The sequence below is a fragment of the Dasypus novemcinctus genome, chromosome 13 (assembly GCF_030445035.2).
Source record: "Dasypus novemcinctus isolate mDasNov1 chromosome 13, mDasNov1.1.hap2, whole genome shotgun sequence".
NCBI lineage: Eukaryota > Metazoa > Chordata > Mammalia > Cingulata > Dasypodidae > Dasypus > Dasypus novemcinctus.
In genome coordinates this window covers 25,115,504-25,128,706 of record NC_080685.1, presented here as the reverse complement: position 1 = coordinate 25,128,706, position 13,203 = coordinate 25,115,504, and the positions used below count along the sequence as shown (strand labels likewise).

At 37.7% G+C, this 13,203-nt stretch overlaps 1 protein-coding gene and 1 pseudogene across 10 annotated transcripts in view; one reads left to right on the top strand and one right to left on the bottom strand.

Moving 5' to 3' along the window:
- ARNT (aryl hydrocarbon receptor nuclear translocator) overlaps positions 1-13,203 on the top strand; it is a 179,209-nt gene that overhangs the window by 87,209 nt on the left and 78,797 nt on the right. The gene's annotated exons all lie outside the window — the stretch shown is intronic.
- Positions 4,249-10,675, bottom strand: LOC139436334 (phosphatidylinositol N-acetylglucosaminyltransferase subunit A pseudogene; annotated as a pseudogene).

Below are 13,203 nucleotides of genomic sequence, written 5' to 3'. Positions count from 1 at the left end.
GCCCTATCCATTGGGCCAAGTCTGCTTCCCTCTATCAGTAACTGAAAGTGGTGTATTGAAGTCTCTATTATTGTAGAACTGTTTCTCCTTTAAATTTTGTCAATTTTTGCTGCATACCTTTTGGGTCTGTCTTGTGAGATGCTTATATGTTTTATTATCATTACATCTTCTTGCTAGATCGAACTTTTTATCAATCAATATATAATATCTTTCTTGTCCTGTAATCTTTTTTTTTTTTTCTTTTTTCTTTTTTTTCTGAGGTACTGGGAATTGAACCCAGGACCTTGTACATGGGAAGCAGGTGCTCGACCACTGAGCCACATCTGCTCCCCAGACAAGAGTTGTTCTTTTTGTTTGTTTTGTTTGCTTTTGTTTTAAGGAGGTACCAGAAATCGAATCCAGGACCTCATACATAGGAAGCAGGCACTCAACCACTTGAGCTACATCTCCTCCCTTTGTAATCTTTTTTGACTTAAAAGTCTATTTTGTTTGACAGTATCGCCACTCCAGTTTCCTTTGATTACTGTTTGTATGGAATATCTCTTTCTACCCTTTTACTTTCAATCTCTTTGTGTCTTTGTACCTAAAATGAGTCTTTCATAGGCAGCATATAGATGGATCAGGCTTTTTCATCCAGTCTGTCAGTCTCTGCTGTTTAATCCATTCACACTTAAAGTAATAGCTGAGAAGAAAAAAGTTACTACTCTTATTTAACTGTTTGTTTTCTGTATATCTTTTATGTTTTTTGTTTCTCAGTTACTCCATTTCTGCCCCCCCCTTTTTTGTATTTAATTGCTTTTTTGTAGTGTATCATTTTGATTCCTTCTTTGATTTTTTTTAAGAAGATTTTTAAAAAATTTATTTCTCTTTCCCCCTTCCCCCCTGTTGTCTGCTCTCTGTTTCCATTCATTGTGTGTTCTTCTGTGTCTCTTTTTGTTGAGTCATCTTGCTGCATCAGCTCTCCATGTGTGCAGCACCACTCCTGGGCAGGCTGTGCTCTTCTTGCGTGGGGCGGCTCTCCTTGAAGGGCCTACTCCTTGCGCATGGGGCTCCTCTGCGTGGGGGACACCCCTGCGTGGCACAGCACTCCTTGCATACAACAGCACTGTGCGTGGGCCAGCTCACCAGGGTCAGGAGGCCCTGGGTTTGAACTGTGGATCTCCCATATGGTAGGTGGATGCTCTATCAGTTGAGCCAAATCCACTTCCCTCATTTATTTTTATTTAATTTCTTAGTGGTTACCTTTGCAAATACAGCAAATATCTTAAATTAATAATAACCTAGTTTGACAAATACTAACCTGGTTTTAGTAATATATAAACTGACTACTATATGTCTCTGTCCTTCCCCCGTTATATTGTTACTGTTTCACATTACATCTTTATACATTGTCTGCCCACTAACATAGATTTATAATGTCATTTTACTCACTTGCCTGTTAAGACATAGGGTAAGAAGCAGTTACAAACCAAAGTACAGTAATACAGGATTTTATTTTTACTTACGTAGTTACCTTTACCAATTGTTCTTTATTTCTTCTTACGGCTTTGAGTTACTGTCTAGTGTCCATTTATTTCAGCCTGAAGGATTTCCTTTAACATTTATTTGTAGGGCAGATCTTCTGGTAATGAACTCTTTCAGCTTTTGTTTATCTAAAAATGTTTTAATTTCTCCTTTTTCAAAGATAATTTTGCCCAATATAGAATTCTTTGTTGATGGTTTTTTTCCTTTCAGAACTTTATGCCATTCCATTGTCTTCTGACTTCTGTGGTTACTGATGAGAAATCTGCTATTAACCTTATTGGGGATCCCTTGTATGTGACCAAAATCTTTGGATTTTGACAATTTTGCTATAATATGTATTAGTCTAATAGATCTCTTAGAGTCTATCCTGCTTGGAGTTCATTGAGCTTCCTGAATATATCTGTATATCCGTGTCTTTCGTGAGATTTGGGAAGTTTTTTGGCTATTCTTTCTCAAATTCTTCTGCTCCTTTCTTTTTTTCCCCTCCAGAATTCAAATGATGTGCATGTTGGTACACTTGATGGTGTCCCACAGGTCCCTCAGACTTTGTTCCTTTTTCTTTCCTTCACACTGGATAATTTCAATTGTCTTGTTTTCGAGTTTGCGAATCCTTTCTAATGCCTGTTCAAATCTACTTTTGAATTCCACCAATGAGTTTTTCATTTTCAATAACTGTACCTTGTAGCTCCAAAATTTGATCCCTACCCCCTCCTTCCTTCCTTCCTTCTTTTTTCATTTTGAATTTTATTTTTGAACATTTAGCAGCTTTTAAGAAATCAGTTTTATAGGTGTTATATTTTGTAACAATAGAAAGATAGTCAAAAGAAAGACTATTTTTCATAAATTCTCATTGCTGTAAAGACATTTTCAAATAAATATAAGTAGCATGGTAATGTAATACTTTTCCACATATTGAGCAGTGCAACTCTAACAGTTATAATTAGGTAGTAAAGAAAACCTGAAAATTAAGAAAGTCAAGATTTATGTAAGACAAGCAAATTTGTTTTCATTGTTAGGAAAAAGAATCCCAAGGAAAATAATTTCTGTTTGCAAATGATAAAGTTTACATGCAAAGACAACTTTAAATCTCGTTTATTTCCTAAATGATTTAAGCCAAGTACACGTCAATTTTGAAAGAAAAAAAAAGGCAAAAATATAAGAAAACACAGAAGTATGCCTTTAAAAATAGCTGACTAGAATAAGTAAAACCAAATGCTACAGTTTCTCATTTTATCACGAATACTGGCACTGTTAGATTTCATATTTATATAATTTAGCTTCTATGCATGAAAATCCCAATAAGATTTAATGGTTTGAATCAGTCCATTTTTTTTTCAACAAAAGGAATCCTAACTGCTAGATTTTAAAAATTATACTCTTGCATTTATGTTTTGGTACAAACAAAACACAATATATATATATATATGTTTTTAATATTTTTTTATATCAGTGGCAACTAGTTAAAAGTCATGTAAAGATATTTTTCACAAAGTAGTAAGTTTTGTGAATATTGTTAGTAAAAAAGAAAAATTCCTATACAATAGTGACACAGTCTATCTAGTATACCCACAAGTGCCTCATCGTTTTGATTTTGAAAGAGTTCAAAGAATAATAAACACCATTTGGATAATTTGGGGTTAAAAAAAACCCATGACTCTGGGAAACGACAATTACTAGTTAGCAAATCCACCCATAAAGAGACTTGTATTTCTAAAATTTTCAGATTCATTTTGGTATAACTGGAAAATTATGCATAAAGACTTTTGCATACTGACACTACTCATCAGGCATCAGGTAGGCCCCAAGTGAAGGGTAGTGGTTCACATCAAAAGTGCAGGATAGCAGCTAATTTTGAGAATGGCACGCCTTGTACATTCAGCTCAGAAAACACAAAGGCATTTATAGAAGACTGAGCTAAGAACTGAAAGATGTGGAGAGTTTCTTTGCATCATCACCAACAGTTAATCAGTCCCTTGTAGTTCAAAAGTAAAAAGTATTTTCATAAAGAGAACTGAAGAGAAGGGCTCTACCTAGGAGAATGCATATAATAGGATCAAAGAAAAACTCAGTCTGCCAGCAGTTCTATCCTGGCATTAATTAGCATGAACACTACTGGAAGGTTGGATATTTTACTATATCATATTAGCTGCTACTACAATGAAGTTAACAATTTGAGTACTAAAGTAACTCATTCAATGGTCTCCAGGTAGGAGGTGCTCAAAAGGTGCCCATACTAACGGGCCACTTTGCTGGAGAAACGTGCTATTTAAATATAATGTTTACTGAGTGACCCAATTAATGTTTAAGAACATGACTAAAATGTATAATAAATGTATAATAAATGCACATGACTTAAAATAGTTCATATAGTTGTACTTCTCTAAAGAAAACTTGTAAACGTTTGGTGAATGTCTACTTAATGGTAGAACATTAAAAATTGTCAAGAACATGTTTGGCCCTTCAGCATCCAAAGCTCTCAGAATAAAATGTTAAACCATCTCTACTAGAGGGATGACAGTAGTATGAAAGATTTCATACTTGGGTGGCTTAAATTTTCTCTCCTACATTTTAGATAAATACAAGGAGTTTCTATACCCAGGAATTGTATAAATTTTAATCAAACCTCAAAATAAAGTGTTGAATGATAATAGAGGTAGTAACTTACTAAATTAAAAAAAAAAACAAGGTTATTTTCAATAGCCTCAGTAGAAGTATCACAGATATTTAAAGTTTTACAATCCAGACTTTCTTCTGCCTGGTTTTAGAAATCTCATTATTTTCTCTCCCTTTTCACTGTAAGAATAATGATGAGTCCAGGCATCCCTCAGCCCCATGGCATCTGTTGCAACATAGTGATAGAATCTGGAGTCATCCATGTCAGGAAAATGAGGAAGAGAAAGTTGAACATAGCCAAAATTAGCCTGTTACTGGACCACAGTGAAAGACCACTCTATCCAGTTGTTTGTCTTTCTGCCATGTGGTCATACACTTTTCCAGTTCTCTCTGCAACATTGCTCCAGGTGTAGAAAGTCTTTATTATGTTATGGCTGTTCTCTGGATGACTTCAGTTGGTAAGTAGCTTTTTCCAATCCTTCACACAAAGATTTTGCTGAGGGTTCACATAAAGATAATAATATTTTCTGGAACTACTGCAGGAATTCCACCAACCCTGGTACTTACAACCTGTAGACCACAACTGGCTGCTACTACAGTTAACAAGCAGAACGCTTCAGTAAGGGAGGTATTAAAAATATGACCTTAGACTAAGACATTTTTAACATCCTTGTATTCTAAGGCTCCTAAGAGAGAACCCTGTCATGTAGCTGGTATCTTTCCTGTTTTTCCAAAATGATTCTTTTTGGTCCCTCACCTCCAGTTATGAAATTTAAATCTGGATATTTCTGCCAGAGTTCAGGTATTATACCACTAAGACTTGTAAACAATACTTGTAAACAAGACTTGGACAACAACAATAGTTATTATGCTGTCATGCCTTCTATATGAGTCTGGAGTGAAGTCAGTAGGATCTTCAGCATTAGGAATGACAGATACTGTTTCTGGATTCAGTGCTGCTCTTAGTACAGTGTTTTCCTTACTATTATATGAGTTGCAAATTATGTGGTTTGTGTCACAAAGAAACACAGTTAGAAACTTGTTTTGTAAGCACCAAGTGGACATCAGCAAATCCAAAATGGGAATGATCTGTGAAGACTGGAGCCCCATTGTCTTGGTGTGGAATTGGGTATCATGGGCCATGGCAGAAAAGGAACGATGTGAATGGATTGTTGTGACTCTGTCCAGAACAAATATGTACCTGAGCAATGGCAGACTGAAAGAGGACTATGAATACAGATAGTTGTACATGAATTTCAGGGGTAAATAATAGACTTTGAAGCCATTAGTGAGGTAAAAGAAATGCTTTTTTTAAAATATATTTTTTATTAGAGAAGTTGTGAACTTACAAAACAATATGCATAATGTGCAGATTTCCCATGCAACACCCCTCCACCAACACTTTACATTGTTGTGGAACATTTGTTACAGATTGTAAGAGAACATCATCAGACTTATCACTAACTATGGTCTATAGTGTACCTTTGATATATTTTTCCATACCCCACCTATTATTAACACAGTACTTTCTTTGACATTGATGTAAGAATAGTGCAATATTGCTGTTAACTATAGTCCATAAATTACATTAATTGTATTTTTCCCATGTACCTCCATGTTCTTACCACCTTGTAATAGTGATATACATTTCATTTGTTTTAGTTCATAGACAGCCATACTTGTATTTGTACTTTTAACCACAATCCTCATCCACCTCCAAGTTCACTGTTATTCAGTCCATAGATTATTCTCTAGCTTTATTTCATTTGACATTTATATCCCTAGACTACTCCTTTCAGCCACAATCCCATTTATAAACCAGCTGTGGTAGTTATATATGGTATAATGTGTTTCCATCAACTCTATCCATTTCCACACTTTTACAGTCAAACTAATAAAAAAATTCTACATACATTAAGCATCATATCCCTTCTCAGTCCTCATCCTATCTCCTAGAGTAGCCTATACTCTTATGTCTTTATTCTTCATATTTAGTTCATATTAATGAGACCATACAGTATTTGTCCTTCTGTGTCTGCCTTATTTCACTCAGCATAATGTCTTCAAGGTTCATCCATGTTGTTATATATTTCCCAATTCCATTTCTTCTTAGAGCAGCACAGTATTCCATCGTATGAATATATCACATTTTCTTTTCCATTCATTGGTTCATGGACACTTGGGTTGTTTCCCTCTTTTGGCAGTTATAAGCATCGGTGTGAAAATGTCTGTTTGTGTCACTGTTTTCAGTTGTTCTGGACATATTCTGAATAGAGCGATTGCTGGATCATATGGCGATTCTATCTTTAGCTTTCTGAGAAACTGCCAAACTGTCTTCCACAGAGGCTGCACCATTTTACATTCCCACCAACAGTTGGAAATGCCTTTTTGATTTCTTTAAGCATGGGTAATAATTATGGTCTTCTGCCCTCTTTCAGTCACGCACTGAGAGACCTGGTAAGTGTGGCTTTCCATGCCATCCTTATTTGGGTAGAAAAAGTCAGACATGCATATACTGTGGGAACGAGTTCTGCAGAAGGAATGACTTCCAGGGCTACTATATAGGAGAGAGTAGTTGAGGGAGGCTGTCCATGCCCATCTCCTCCTCTTTAGGCCATACTGAGATTAAGGCATTAGTCCTCAAAGCAACTCAGGCAAGGTATGTGTTGTTATCAGCAATTCCCATGGCTGCTTGTGTTTGATTTCTTTTTATAATTTCCATTTCTTTATTTTGCTTAGACAAAATAAAGAGGGCTGGAGTAAGCAGTTTGTGACTTTTCTAAACCATTTTTGTTCCCAAATGGGAAAGGGAAAAAAAATAGTATTTTTGCTTTAATCTCCTCCAATAGCCTTCTGCTTCAGCTTGTGGGTGTTGTAGCAATGGCTGCTTTCTGAGCTAGCCACTCAGTGATCAAAATTAGCATTTAGCTATCAGACCATACACCTCTGATTTTTGGAGTACAAGGTCCTTATTGCCTCACTGTGGCACTAGCAAGCTGCACCAGTAATATGGGCTGACCCTGCAGCTGCCTACCAAGAGGTTGGGGACTAAGGAATGGTAGCCATACTTAGAAGGTGAAATTCACTGATATTTACTGGTATTTACCATCCTCTTCATCCACCTCTTCCTTGGGTGCTACATGTGTTGCATTACACTTTGGAGTTCCAAAATAGTTGAGACAGACAGTTCCTTCCTGTTCCTTAGTTCTTTGGTGGAGGAACTGATTCCTGGGACTTCTTACTCCATCATCTTCCCACAATCCTTTGTTCTTGGGTAACTTTTTGCTTCACTTTTGAGTTTGTTTTGTATTTTATGTGTTTATCATTCTTGCAACCTAATTCAACTCAAACACTTGTTGTGTTTTTTTTTTGAGGTACCAGGACTTGGGATTGAACCTGGGACCTCATATGTGGGAGGCCGGCACTCAATCATCAAGCCACATTGGCTTCCCTGAGTTGGCTCCCTTGTCTATTTGCGTGTTGTTTGCTCTTTTTTTTTTTTTTGCTTGTTGTCTTTGCTTATTGTTTGTTTTCTTTAGGAGGCGTCAGTAACTGAACGTAGGACCTCCCATTGGGAGGTGGATGTTCAACTGCTTGAGCCGCATTTCTTCCCTCAACTCAAACTTTGTCTAATTTTTAAATCTCTTCTCAAACATCTAAAAGGTATCAGTATTATCTTCTGAAGATGTCTTTTCTCTGACCTCCTGATCAGCTCCACTTTTTGTGGAGCACTTCCTTTAGTAGGGCTCTGAGGAAGGGTGGAGATACCTTGGATGTATAAAAACATCTTTTATTCTACTTTAATAGTTTGCCTGGGTATGGAATTCTAAGTTGGAAATTATTTTCCCTTAGAATTTTGAAGGCATTTTTCCATTGTCTTATGTATTCTAGTGTGACTTTGAGAAGCAAGACCATCTGACACCTGATTCTTTTGAATATGATCAATTCCCTCCCCCACCCCCAGGTGCTTGTAGAATATTCTCTTGATATCTGATGTTGATATTGTATAATGTACCTTGATGTGGGTATGTTCTCATCCATTGTTCTGGTTCCTTCAGTCTGTATGACCTTCAGTCATGACCTTCAGTTCTGGGACATTTTTGAAAAATATTTCATTGATTTTTTTTCTCCCTCATATCTATTTCCTCTATTTTCTTTCTGGAATTCCTTTTATTCATGTATTGTCCCTCCTAAATTGGCCATCAAATTTTCTATTATCTCTTATTTCCATCTCTGTCTTATTACTCTTTTTTTCTGGGATTTTTCTTGTACTCTAGTTTCCATTCTATTATTGAATTTTTCATTTATGCTAATTTAAAAAAAATTCCCCCCCCTTTCGGCTTGCTTGCTGTCTGCTTTCTGTGTCCATTTGCTGTGCATTCTTCTGTGTCTTATTTATTTTTATTTATACCCCCCTTGCGGCTTGCTTGTTGCTGCTCTCTGTGTCCATTCACTGTGTGCTCTTCTGTGTTTTACTTGTCTCCCTTTCTGTTGTGTCACCTTGCTGAGTCGGCTCTCCATGGCACTTGCGAGCTGGGCGGCACTCTGCAGCGCTTGCGGGCTGGTGGCTCTCTGTGGCATGCGGGCAAGCCTGCCTTCACAAGGAGGCCCCGGGATGCAAACTCAGGGCCTCCCGTATGGTAGACCGGGTCCCAACTGATTGAGCCACAGCTGTTTCCCTATGCTAATGTTTTTTAATTTCCAAGAGCTCTGTTTTTTGTTTTCTGTTCCTATTCATGTTTCTATCATTATAAATATCCTTTTCACCAAAAGTATTAACAGTTAATATTTTTTGTACTTTTTCTTCTTTCTGCTTAGTTTCTTTCTCTGAGTTGCTTTTTTTCCCGTTTGTTTTAGTCTCTATTTTTCTTATTAAAGGCTTTTTTCCAGGTATCAGATAGGCCTTCATTATTTGTTCAGATCTGTAAGGAGAGAGCCAAAAGTGTTTGGAAGCTCTTAGCCCTTGGATAGGATTTGTCATCTGTGTTCTTCACTGGAGGAATGTTTTGGGTTGGCTATTTAGTTAGGGAACCTTTGATCTTAGTGTTTGTCATTCTTAGGTCTTATTTCTTGGGTCACTCAGTTTATTCAGAGAAGACATTCTACCAGGTTACTTACTGGAGGGTGAAAGCTAATTATTAGCTGTATAAGAGCAGGAATGCAGATAGAAGGCAGAGGGTGTCAGCATCCAATATGCTTATATTGACATTAGTTTCTCTGCTTTCAGAATGGTACTCTTACTGTCATCTTTTCCTGGTGTTCTCTCCAGACTGGAGGACCTTTGGTTTATATTCTTCAGAGAATAAATCTACTGTCTTTTTTTACAGGATGGGAGAAGAGCAGTTACCCTAGTAAAGAAATGGGAGAGAGAATCTGGGAATCGCCTGCTTCTTAAACATATGTTGAACCAATTCTCCTGTTTTAACTTTTCATTCAGCCTGCTTCCTATACCCGGAGATACCTGGAACCACTGGTTTCTGAGACTTTGTGGGATTCCATGGTATAAATTGGGTTGGCTTTCTGCTTTATCCCTTTCTGGCTTTGGATTTAGTTCTTATGGGCCTACCAAGGCAATGGTTCATCTCCTTTCTAGTTTCCAAAACTTTATGGCTTTTCTTTCCTTTTAGTCTTTTTTTTTCTTAAAGGTTTATTTTATTTATTTATCTCCCATTTCCCCCCATTGTCTGCTCTCTTGTGTCCATTCACTGTGTGTTCTGTGTCTGCTTGCATTTTTGGCAGCATCGGAAATCTGTGTCTCTTTTTTTGTTGTGTCATCTTGCTGTGTCAGCTCTCTATGTGTGCGGCACCACTCCTGGGCAGGCTGCACTTTTTTTTGTGCAGGGTGGCTCTCCTTGTGGGATGCACTCCTTGCAAGTGGGGCTCCCCTACGTGTGGGACACCCTGTGTGGCATGGCACTCCTTGCGTGTGGCAGCACTGCGCATGGGTCAGCTCACCACACGCGCCAGGAGGCCTTCGGTTTGAACCCTGAACCTCCTAGATGGTAGGTGGATGCTCTTATCAGTTGAGCCACATCTGCCCCCTCTTAGTCTTTCCATCCTTGTAATTTTATGTATTTTGTTTAAAAAAAATTCCCCTTTTTATAACTTTTTTGAGGGGCAGGAAAGAGTAGAAGTAGATGAATACATTTAATCCACCATCTTATCTTACCCGGAAACTTTACCTCTTTTTCATCTTTCTTCCATCTTAATTTAGGCTTTTTTTTTTTTTAAAGATTCCTTCCTTCCTTCCTCCCTCCCTCCCTCCCTTTTCCCCTTCTCCCACCCTGCTGTTTTTACTGAATGTGTTGTCTTCTCTTCTCATTATCTGTCCTCTAGGATTCACCAGGATTCTATCCTAGAGACCCCTGATATGGAGAGAGGTTCCCTGTCAATTGCACCACCTCAGTTCCTGATTTCTGCTGCACTTCACCTTGACTCTCCCCTTGTCTCTCTCTCTTTTTTTTATAATGCATCATCATCTTGCTGCGTGACTCACTTTCACAGGTACTGGCTCGCCACGGGTGTACTGACTTGCCATGCGGGCACTTGTGCAGGCACTGGCTCGCCATGTAGGCACGCTTTCTCTTCTTTTTTTTTCACCAGGAGGCCCCAGGGATCAAACCCTGGTCCTCCCATATGGTAGGCAGAAGCTCTATCACTTGAGCCACATCTGCTTCCCAGTTTAGGCTTTTTTTAAGGTACTAGGGCTGGAGATTGAACCCAGGACCTCATATTTGGGAAGCTGTTGCTCAACCGCCGAGCCACATGGGCTTCTCTGAATTGTTTTTTTTTGTTGTTGTTTGCTTTTAGAAGGCACTGCAGACTGAACGTGGGACCTCCCATTTGGGAAGTAGGCACTCAGCTGCTTGAGCCACATCCATTCCCCCTCATTTAGGCTTTATTTCCTCATTTTAAAAAATCACCTCATTTGTTATTAATCTAACTTGTCTCCTGCTTCTGTTACTTCAAACTTTAATCTGTCAGATTAATTTACATTTTCATTTGATTTAATTGTATATTTTGTCTTTTAGTTGTTTGCTGAATCAAATTCAAGTTCTTCATCTTGGCATTTAAGGTTTTCTCTCATTTGGATAGCACTTGACATCTTATCTTTTCTCCTGAATACAGACTCTGTGGTGTATATAGGCCTGTTTCCCTACAGCTCTTCTCAGATACTGTCAATCCACCCTTTAGAGATTTTGCTCATAACCTTTTGTCTGTTTTGAATGCTCTTTTCCTCTCCTTTTTTTTTTTCTAAGCTCCATCTTGACTTTCCTTTTTGAAACTTTTGACTGGCTGCTTGCCTGCTTTATTTTCCTTTAATTTTTCCTTTCTACTAAGCACCTTTTCTATCTTAGGGACTGTGCCAGGCTTTGATCTGGACCAGTATCGGAATCATCTTTTCCTTCTCTAAATTCCTCTCTTAGATCCTATATAAACATATTACTAAAATTATGAAACTTTAATTTTTATGAAAAAATGTGCTTTTTCTAAAGTTTACAGGATGAAATAGAAAAAAGTTAAAAGCAATAACATAATAGAGAAATGTGCGTTAAACCAGAAGTAATGATAATTTTATATCTAAGACAATTAGCATGGAAGCAGACTTGACCCAGTGGTTAGGGCGTCCATCTACCACATGGGAGGTCCGTGGTTCAAACCCCGGGCCTCCTTGACCCGTGTGGAGCTGGCCTATGCACAGTGCTGGTGCGCGCAAGGAGTGCCGTGCCACGCAGGGGTGTCCCCCGCGTAGGGGAGCCCCACGCGCAAGGAGTGCGCCCCGTAAGGAGAGCTGCCCAGCGTGGGGGAAAAAGGAAAAAAGAAAATTAGCAAAACTTTGAAAGATTGACAAAACCCAGTGCTGATGGAGGCATGGATGAATTGATGCTGATGGTGAGGTTCTTAACTGGGAAAACCTTCTTGGAGGGTAATGGGCAATCAAAGTTTTACATGTACCTACCCTTAAACACAGCAATTTATTTTTTAGAAATTTGTTACTAGAGAAATATTGAAACCTGTGCATAAAGATGCCCAGTTATATTCATTGAAACATTACAATAGTGATAGTTTATCACAAATATATACGTTTATTCCATTTTATACCATGAATACTATTACTGTTAAAGAATGAGGTCCTATATTTATTAACACGGTCGTCTCCAAGATACATTGTTACATGGGGGGGAGAAAAGTTCTAGAGTAAATACTGTATGTCCCTTTTTCCTTCCCTTCTTGTTGTAAGAAACACACACACAAAACCCTATTTATGGCATAATTGTATGTGCAATTACGTATGAAAAAGGTCCAGAAGGATTCATATCCTTCTGTTAACCATAGGGAGAAAAGTGAGATTTGGGGTATTTGTATGGAGGATTTGACTTTTGACTGTGTTTGCTTCAATTGAATTTTTTAGACTTCTAAATTTGGTTTTCTATACACCCATTTTGTGCTTTCATGTATAACCTTTGTAATGAAAGAATTAATAATGGCAAAATCAGTTAACATTTCGGCGTTTAATATATTTTTATAAAGCCACTATTTAAGGAGGACTTATAGTGTGTCAGACATTATGCTAAACACTTTTTTTAATGCTTTATCTAACTTAATCTTCCCCAAACCATATGAGATAGGTACTCTTATTTGTTACATTTTACAGATAAACTCAGAGAGATTAAGTAGTTTACCTAACGTCATGCAGCTGGTAAATGGTGACCCTAAGGTTGGAATGCAGATTTTTTAACTTTTGAGTTTGAGGTACGTTCTCTCAGGTTTCTAATGTGTGCCACACACATAGGCATGCATACTTATATTTTAGTTTTACAAAATTGGGATCACATATTTCCTGGTTATAGAAGTAATATATGCTTAGTGTAGAAGACAGTGTGGATATATAGAAAATCAAAGGTGGAAATTTCTAAATATCATTCCAGAGATAACCACTGTTAATACTTTATTGTGTAACATTTAACTATTTGCTCACTTCCTTCTAACCATGTTATTATCCTCCCTATTTCTAGATGCCCCCACCTCAGGGTCTTTGTTCTTTGCCTACATTGTACTTCTCCT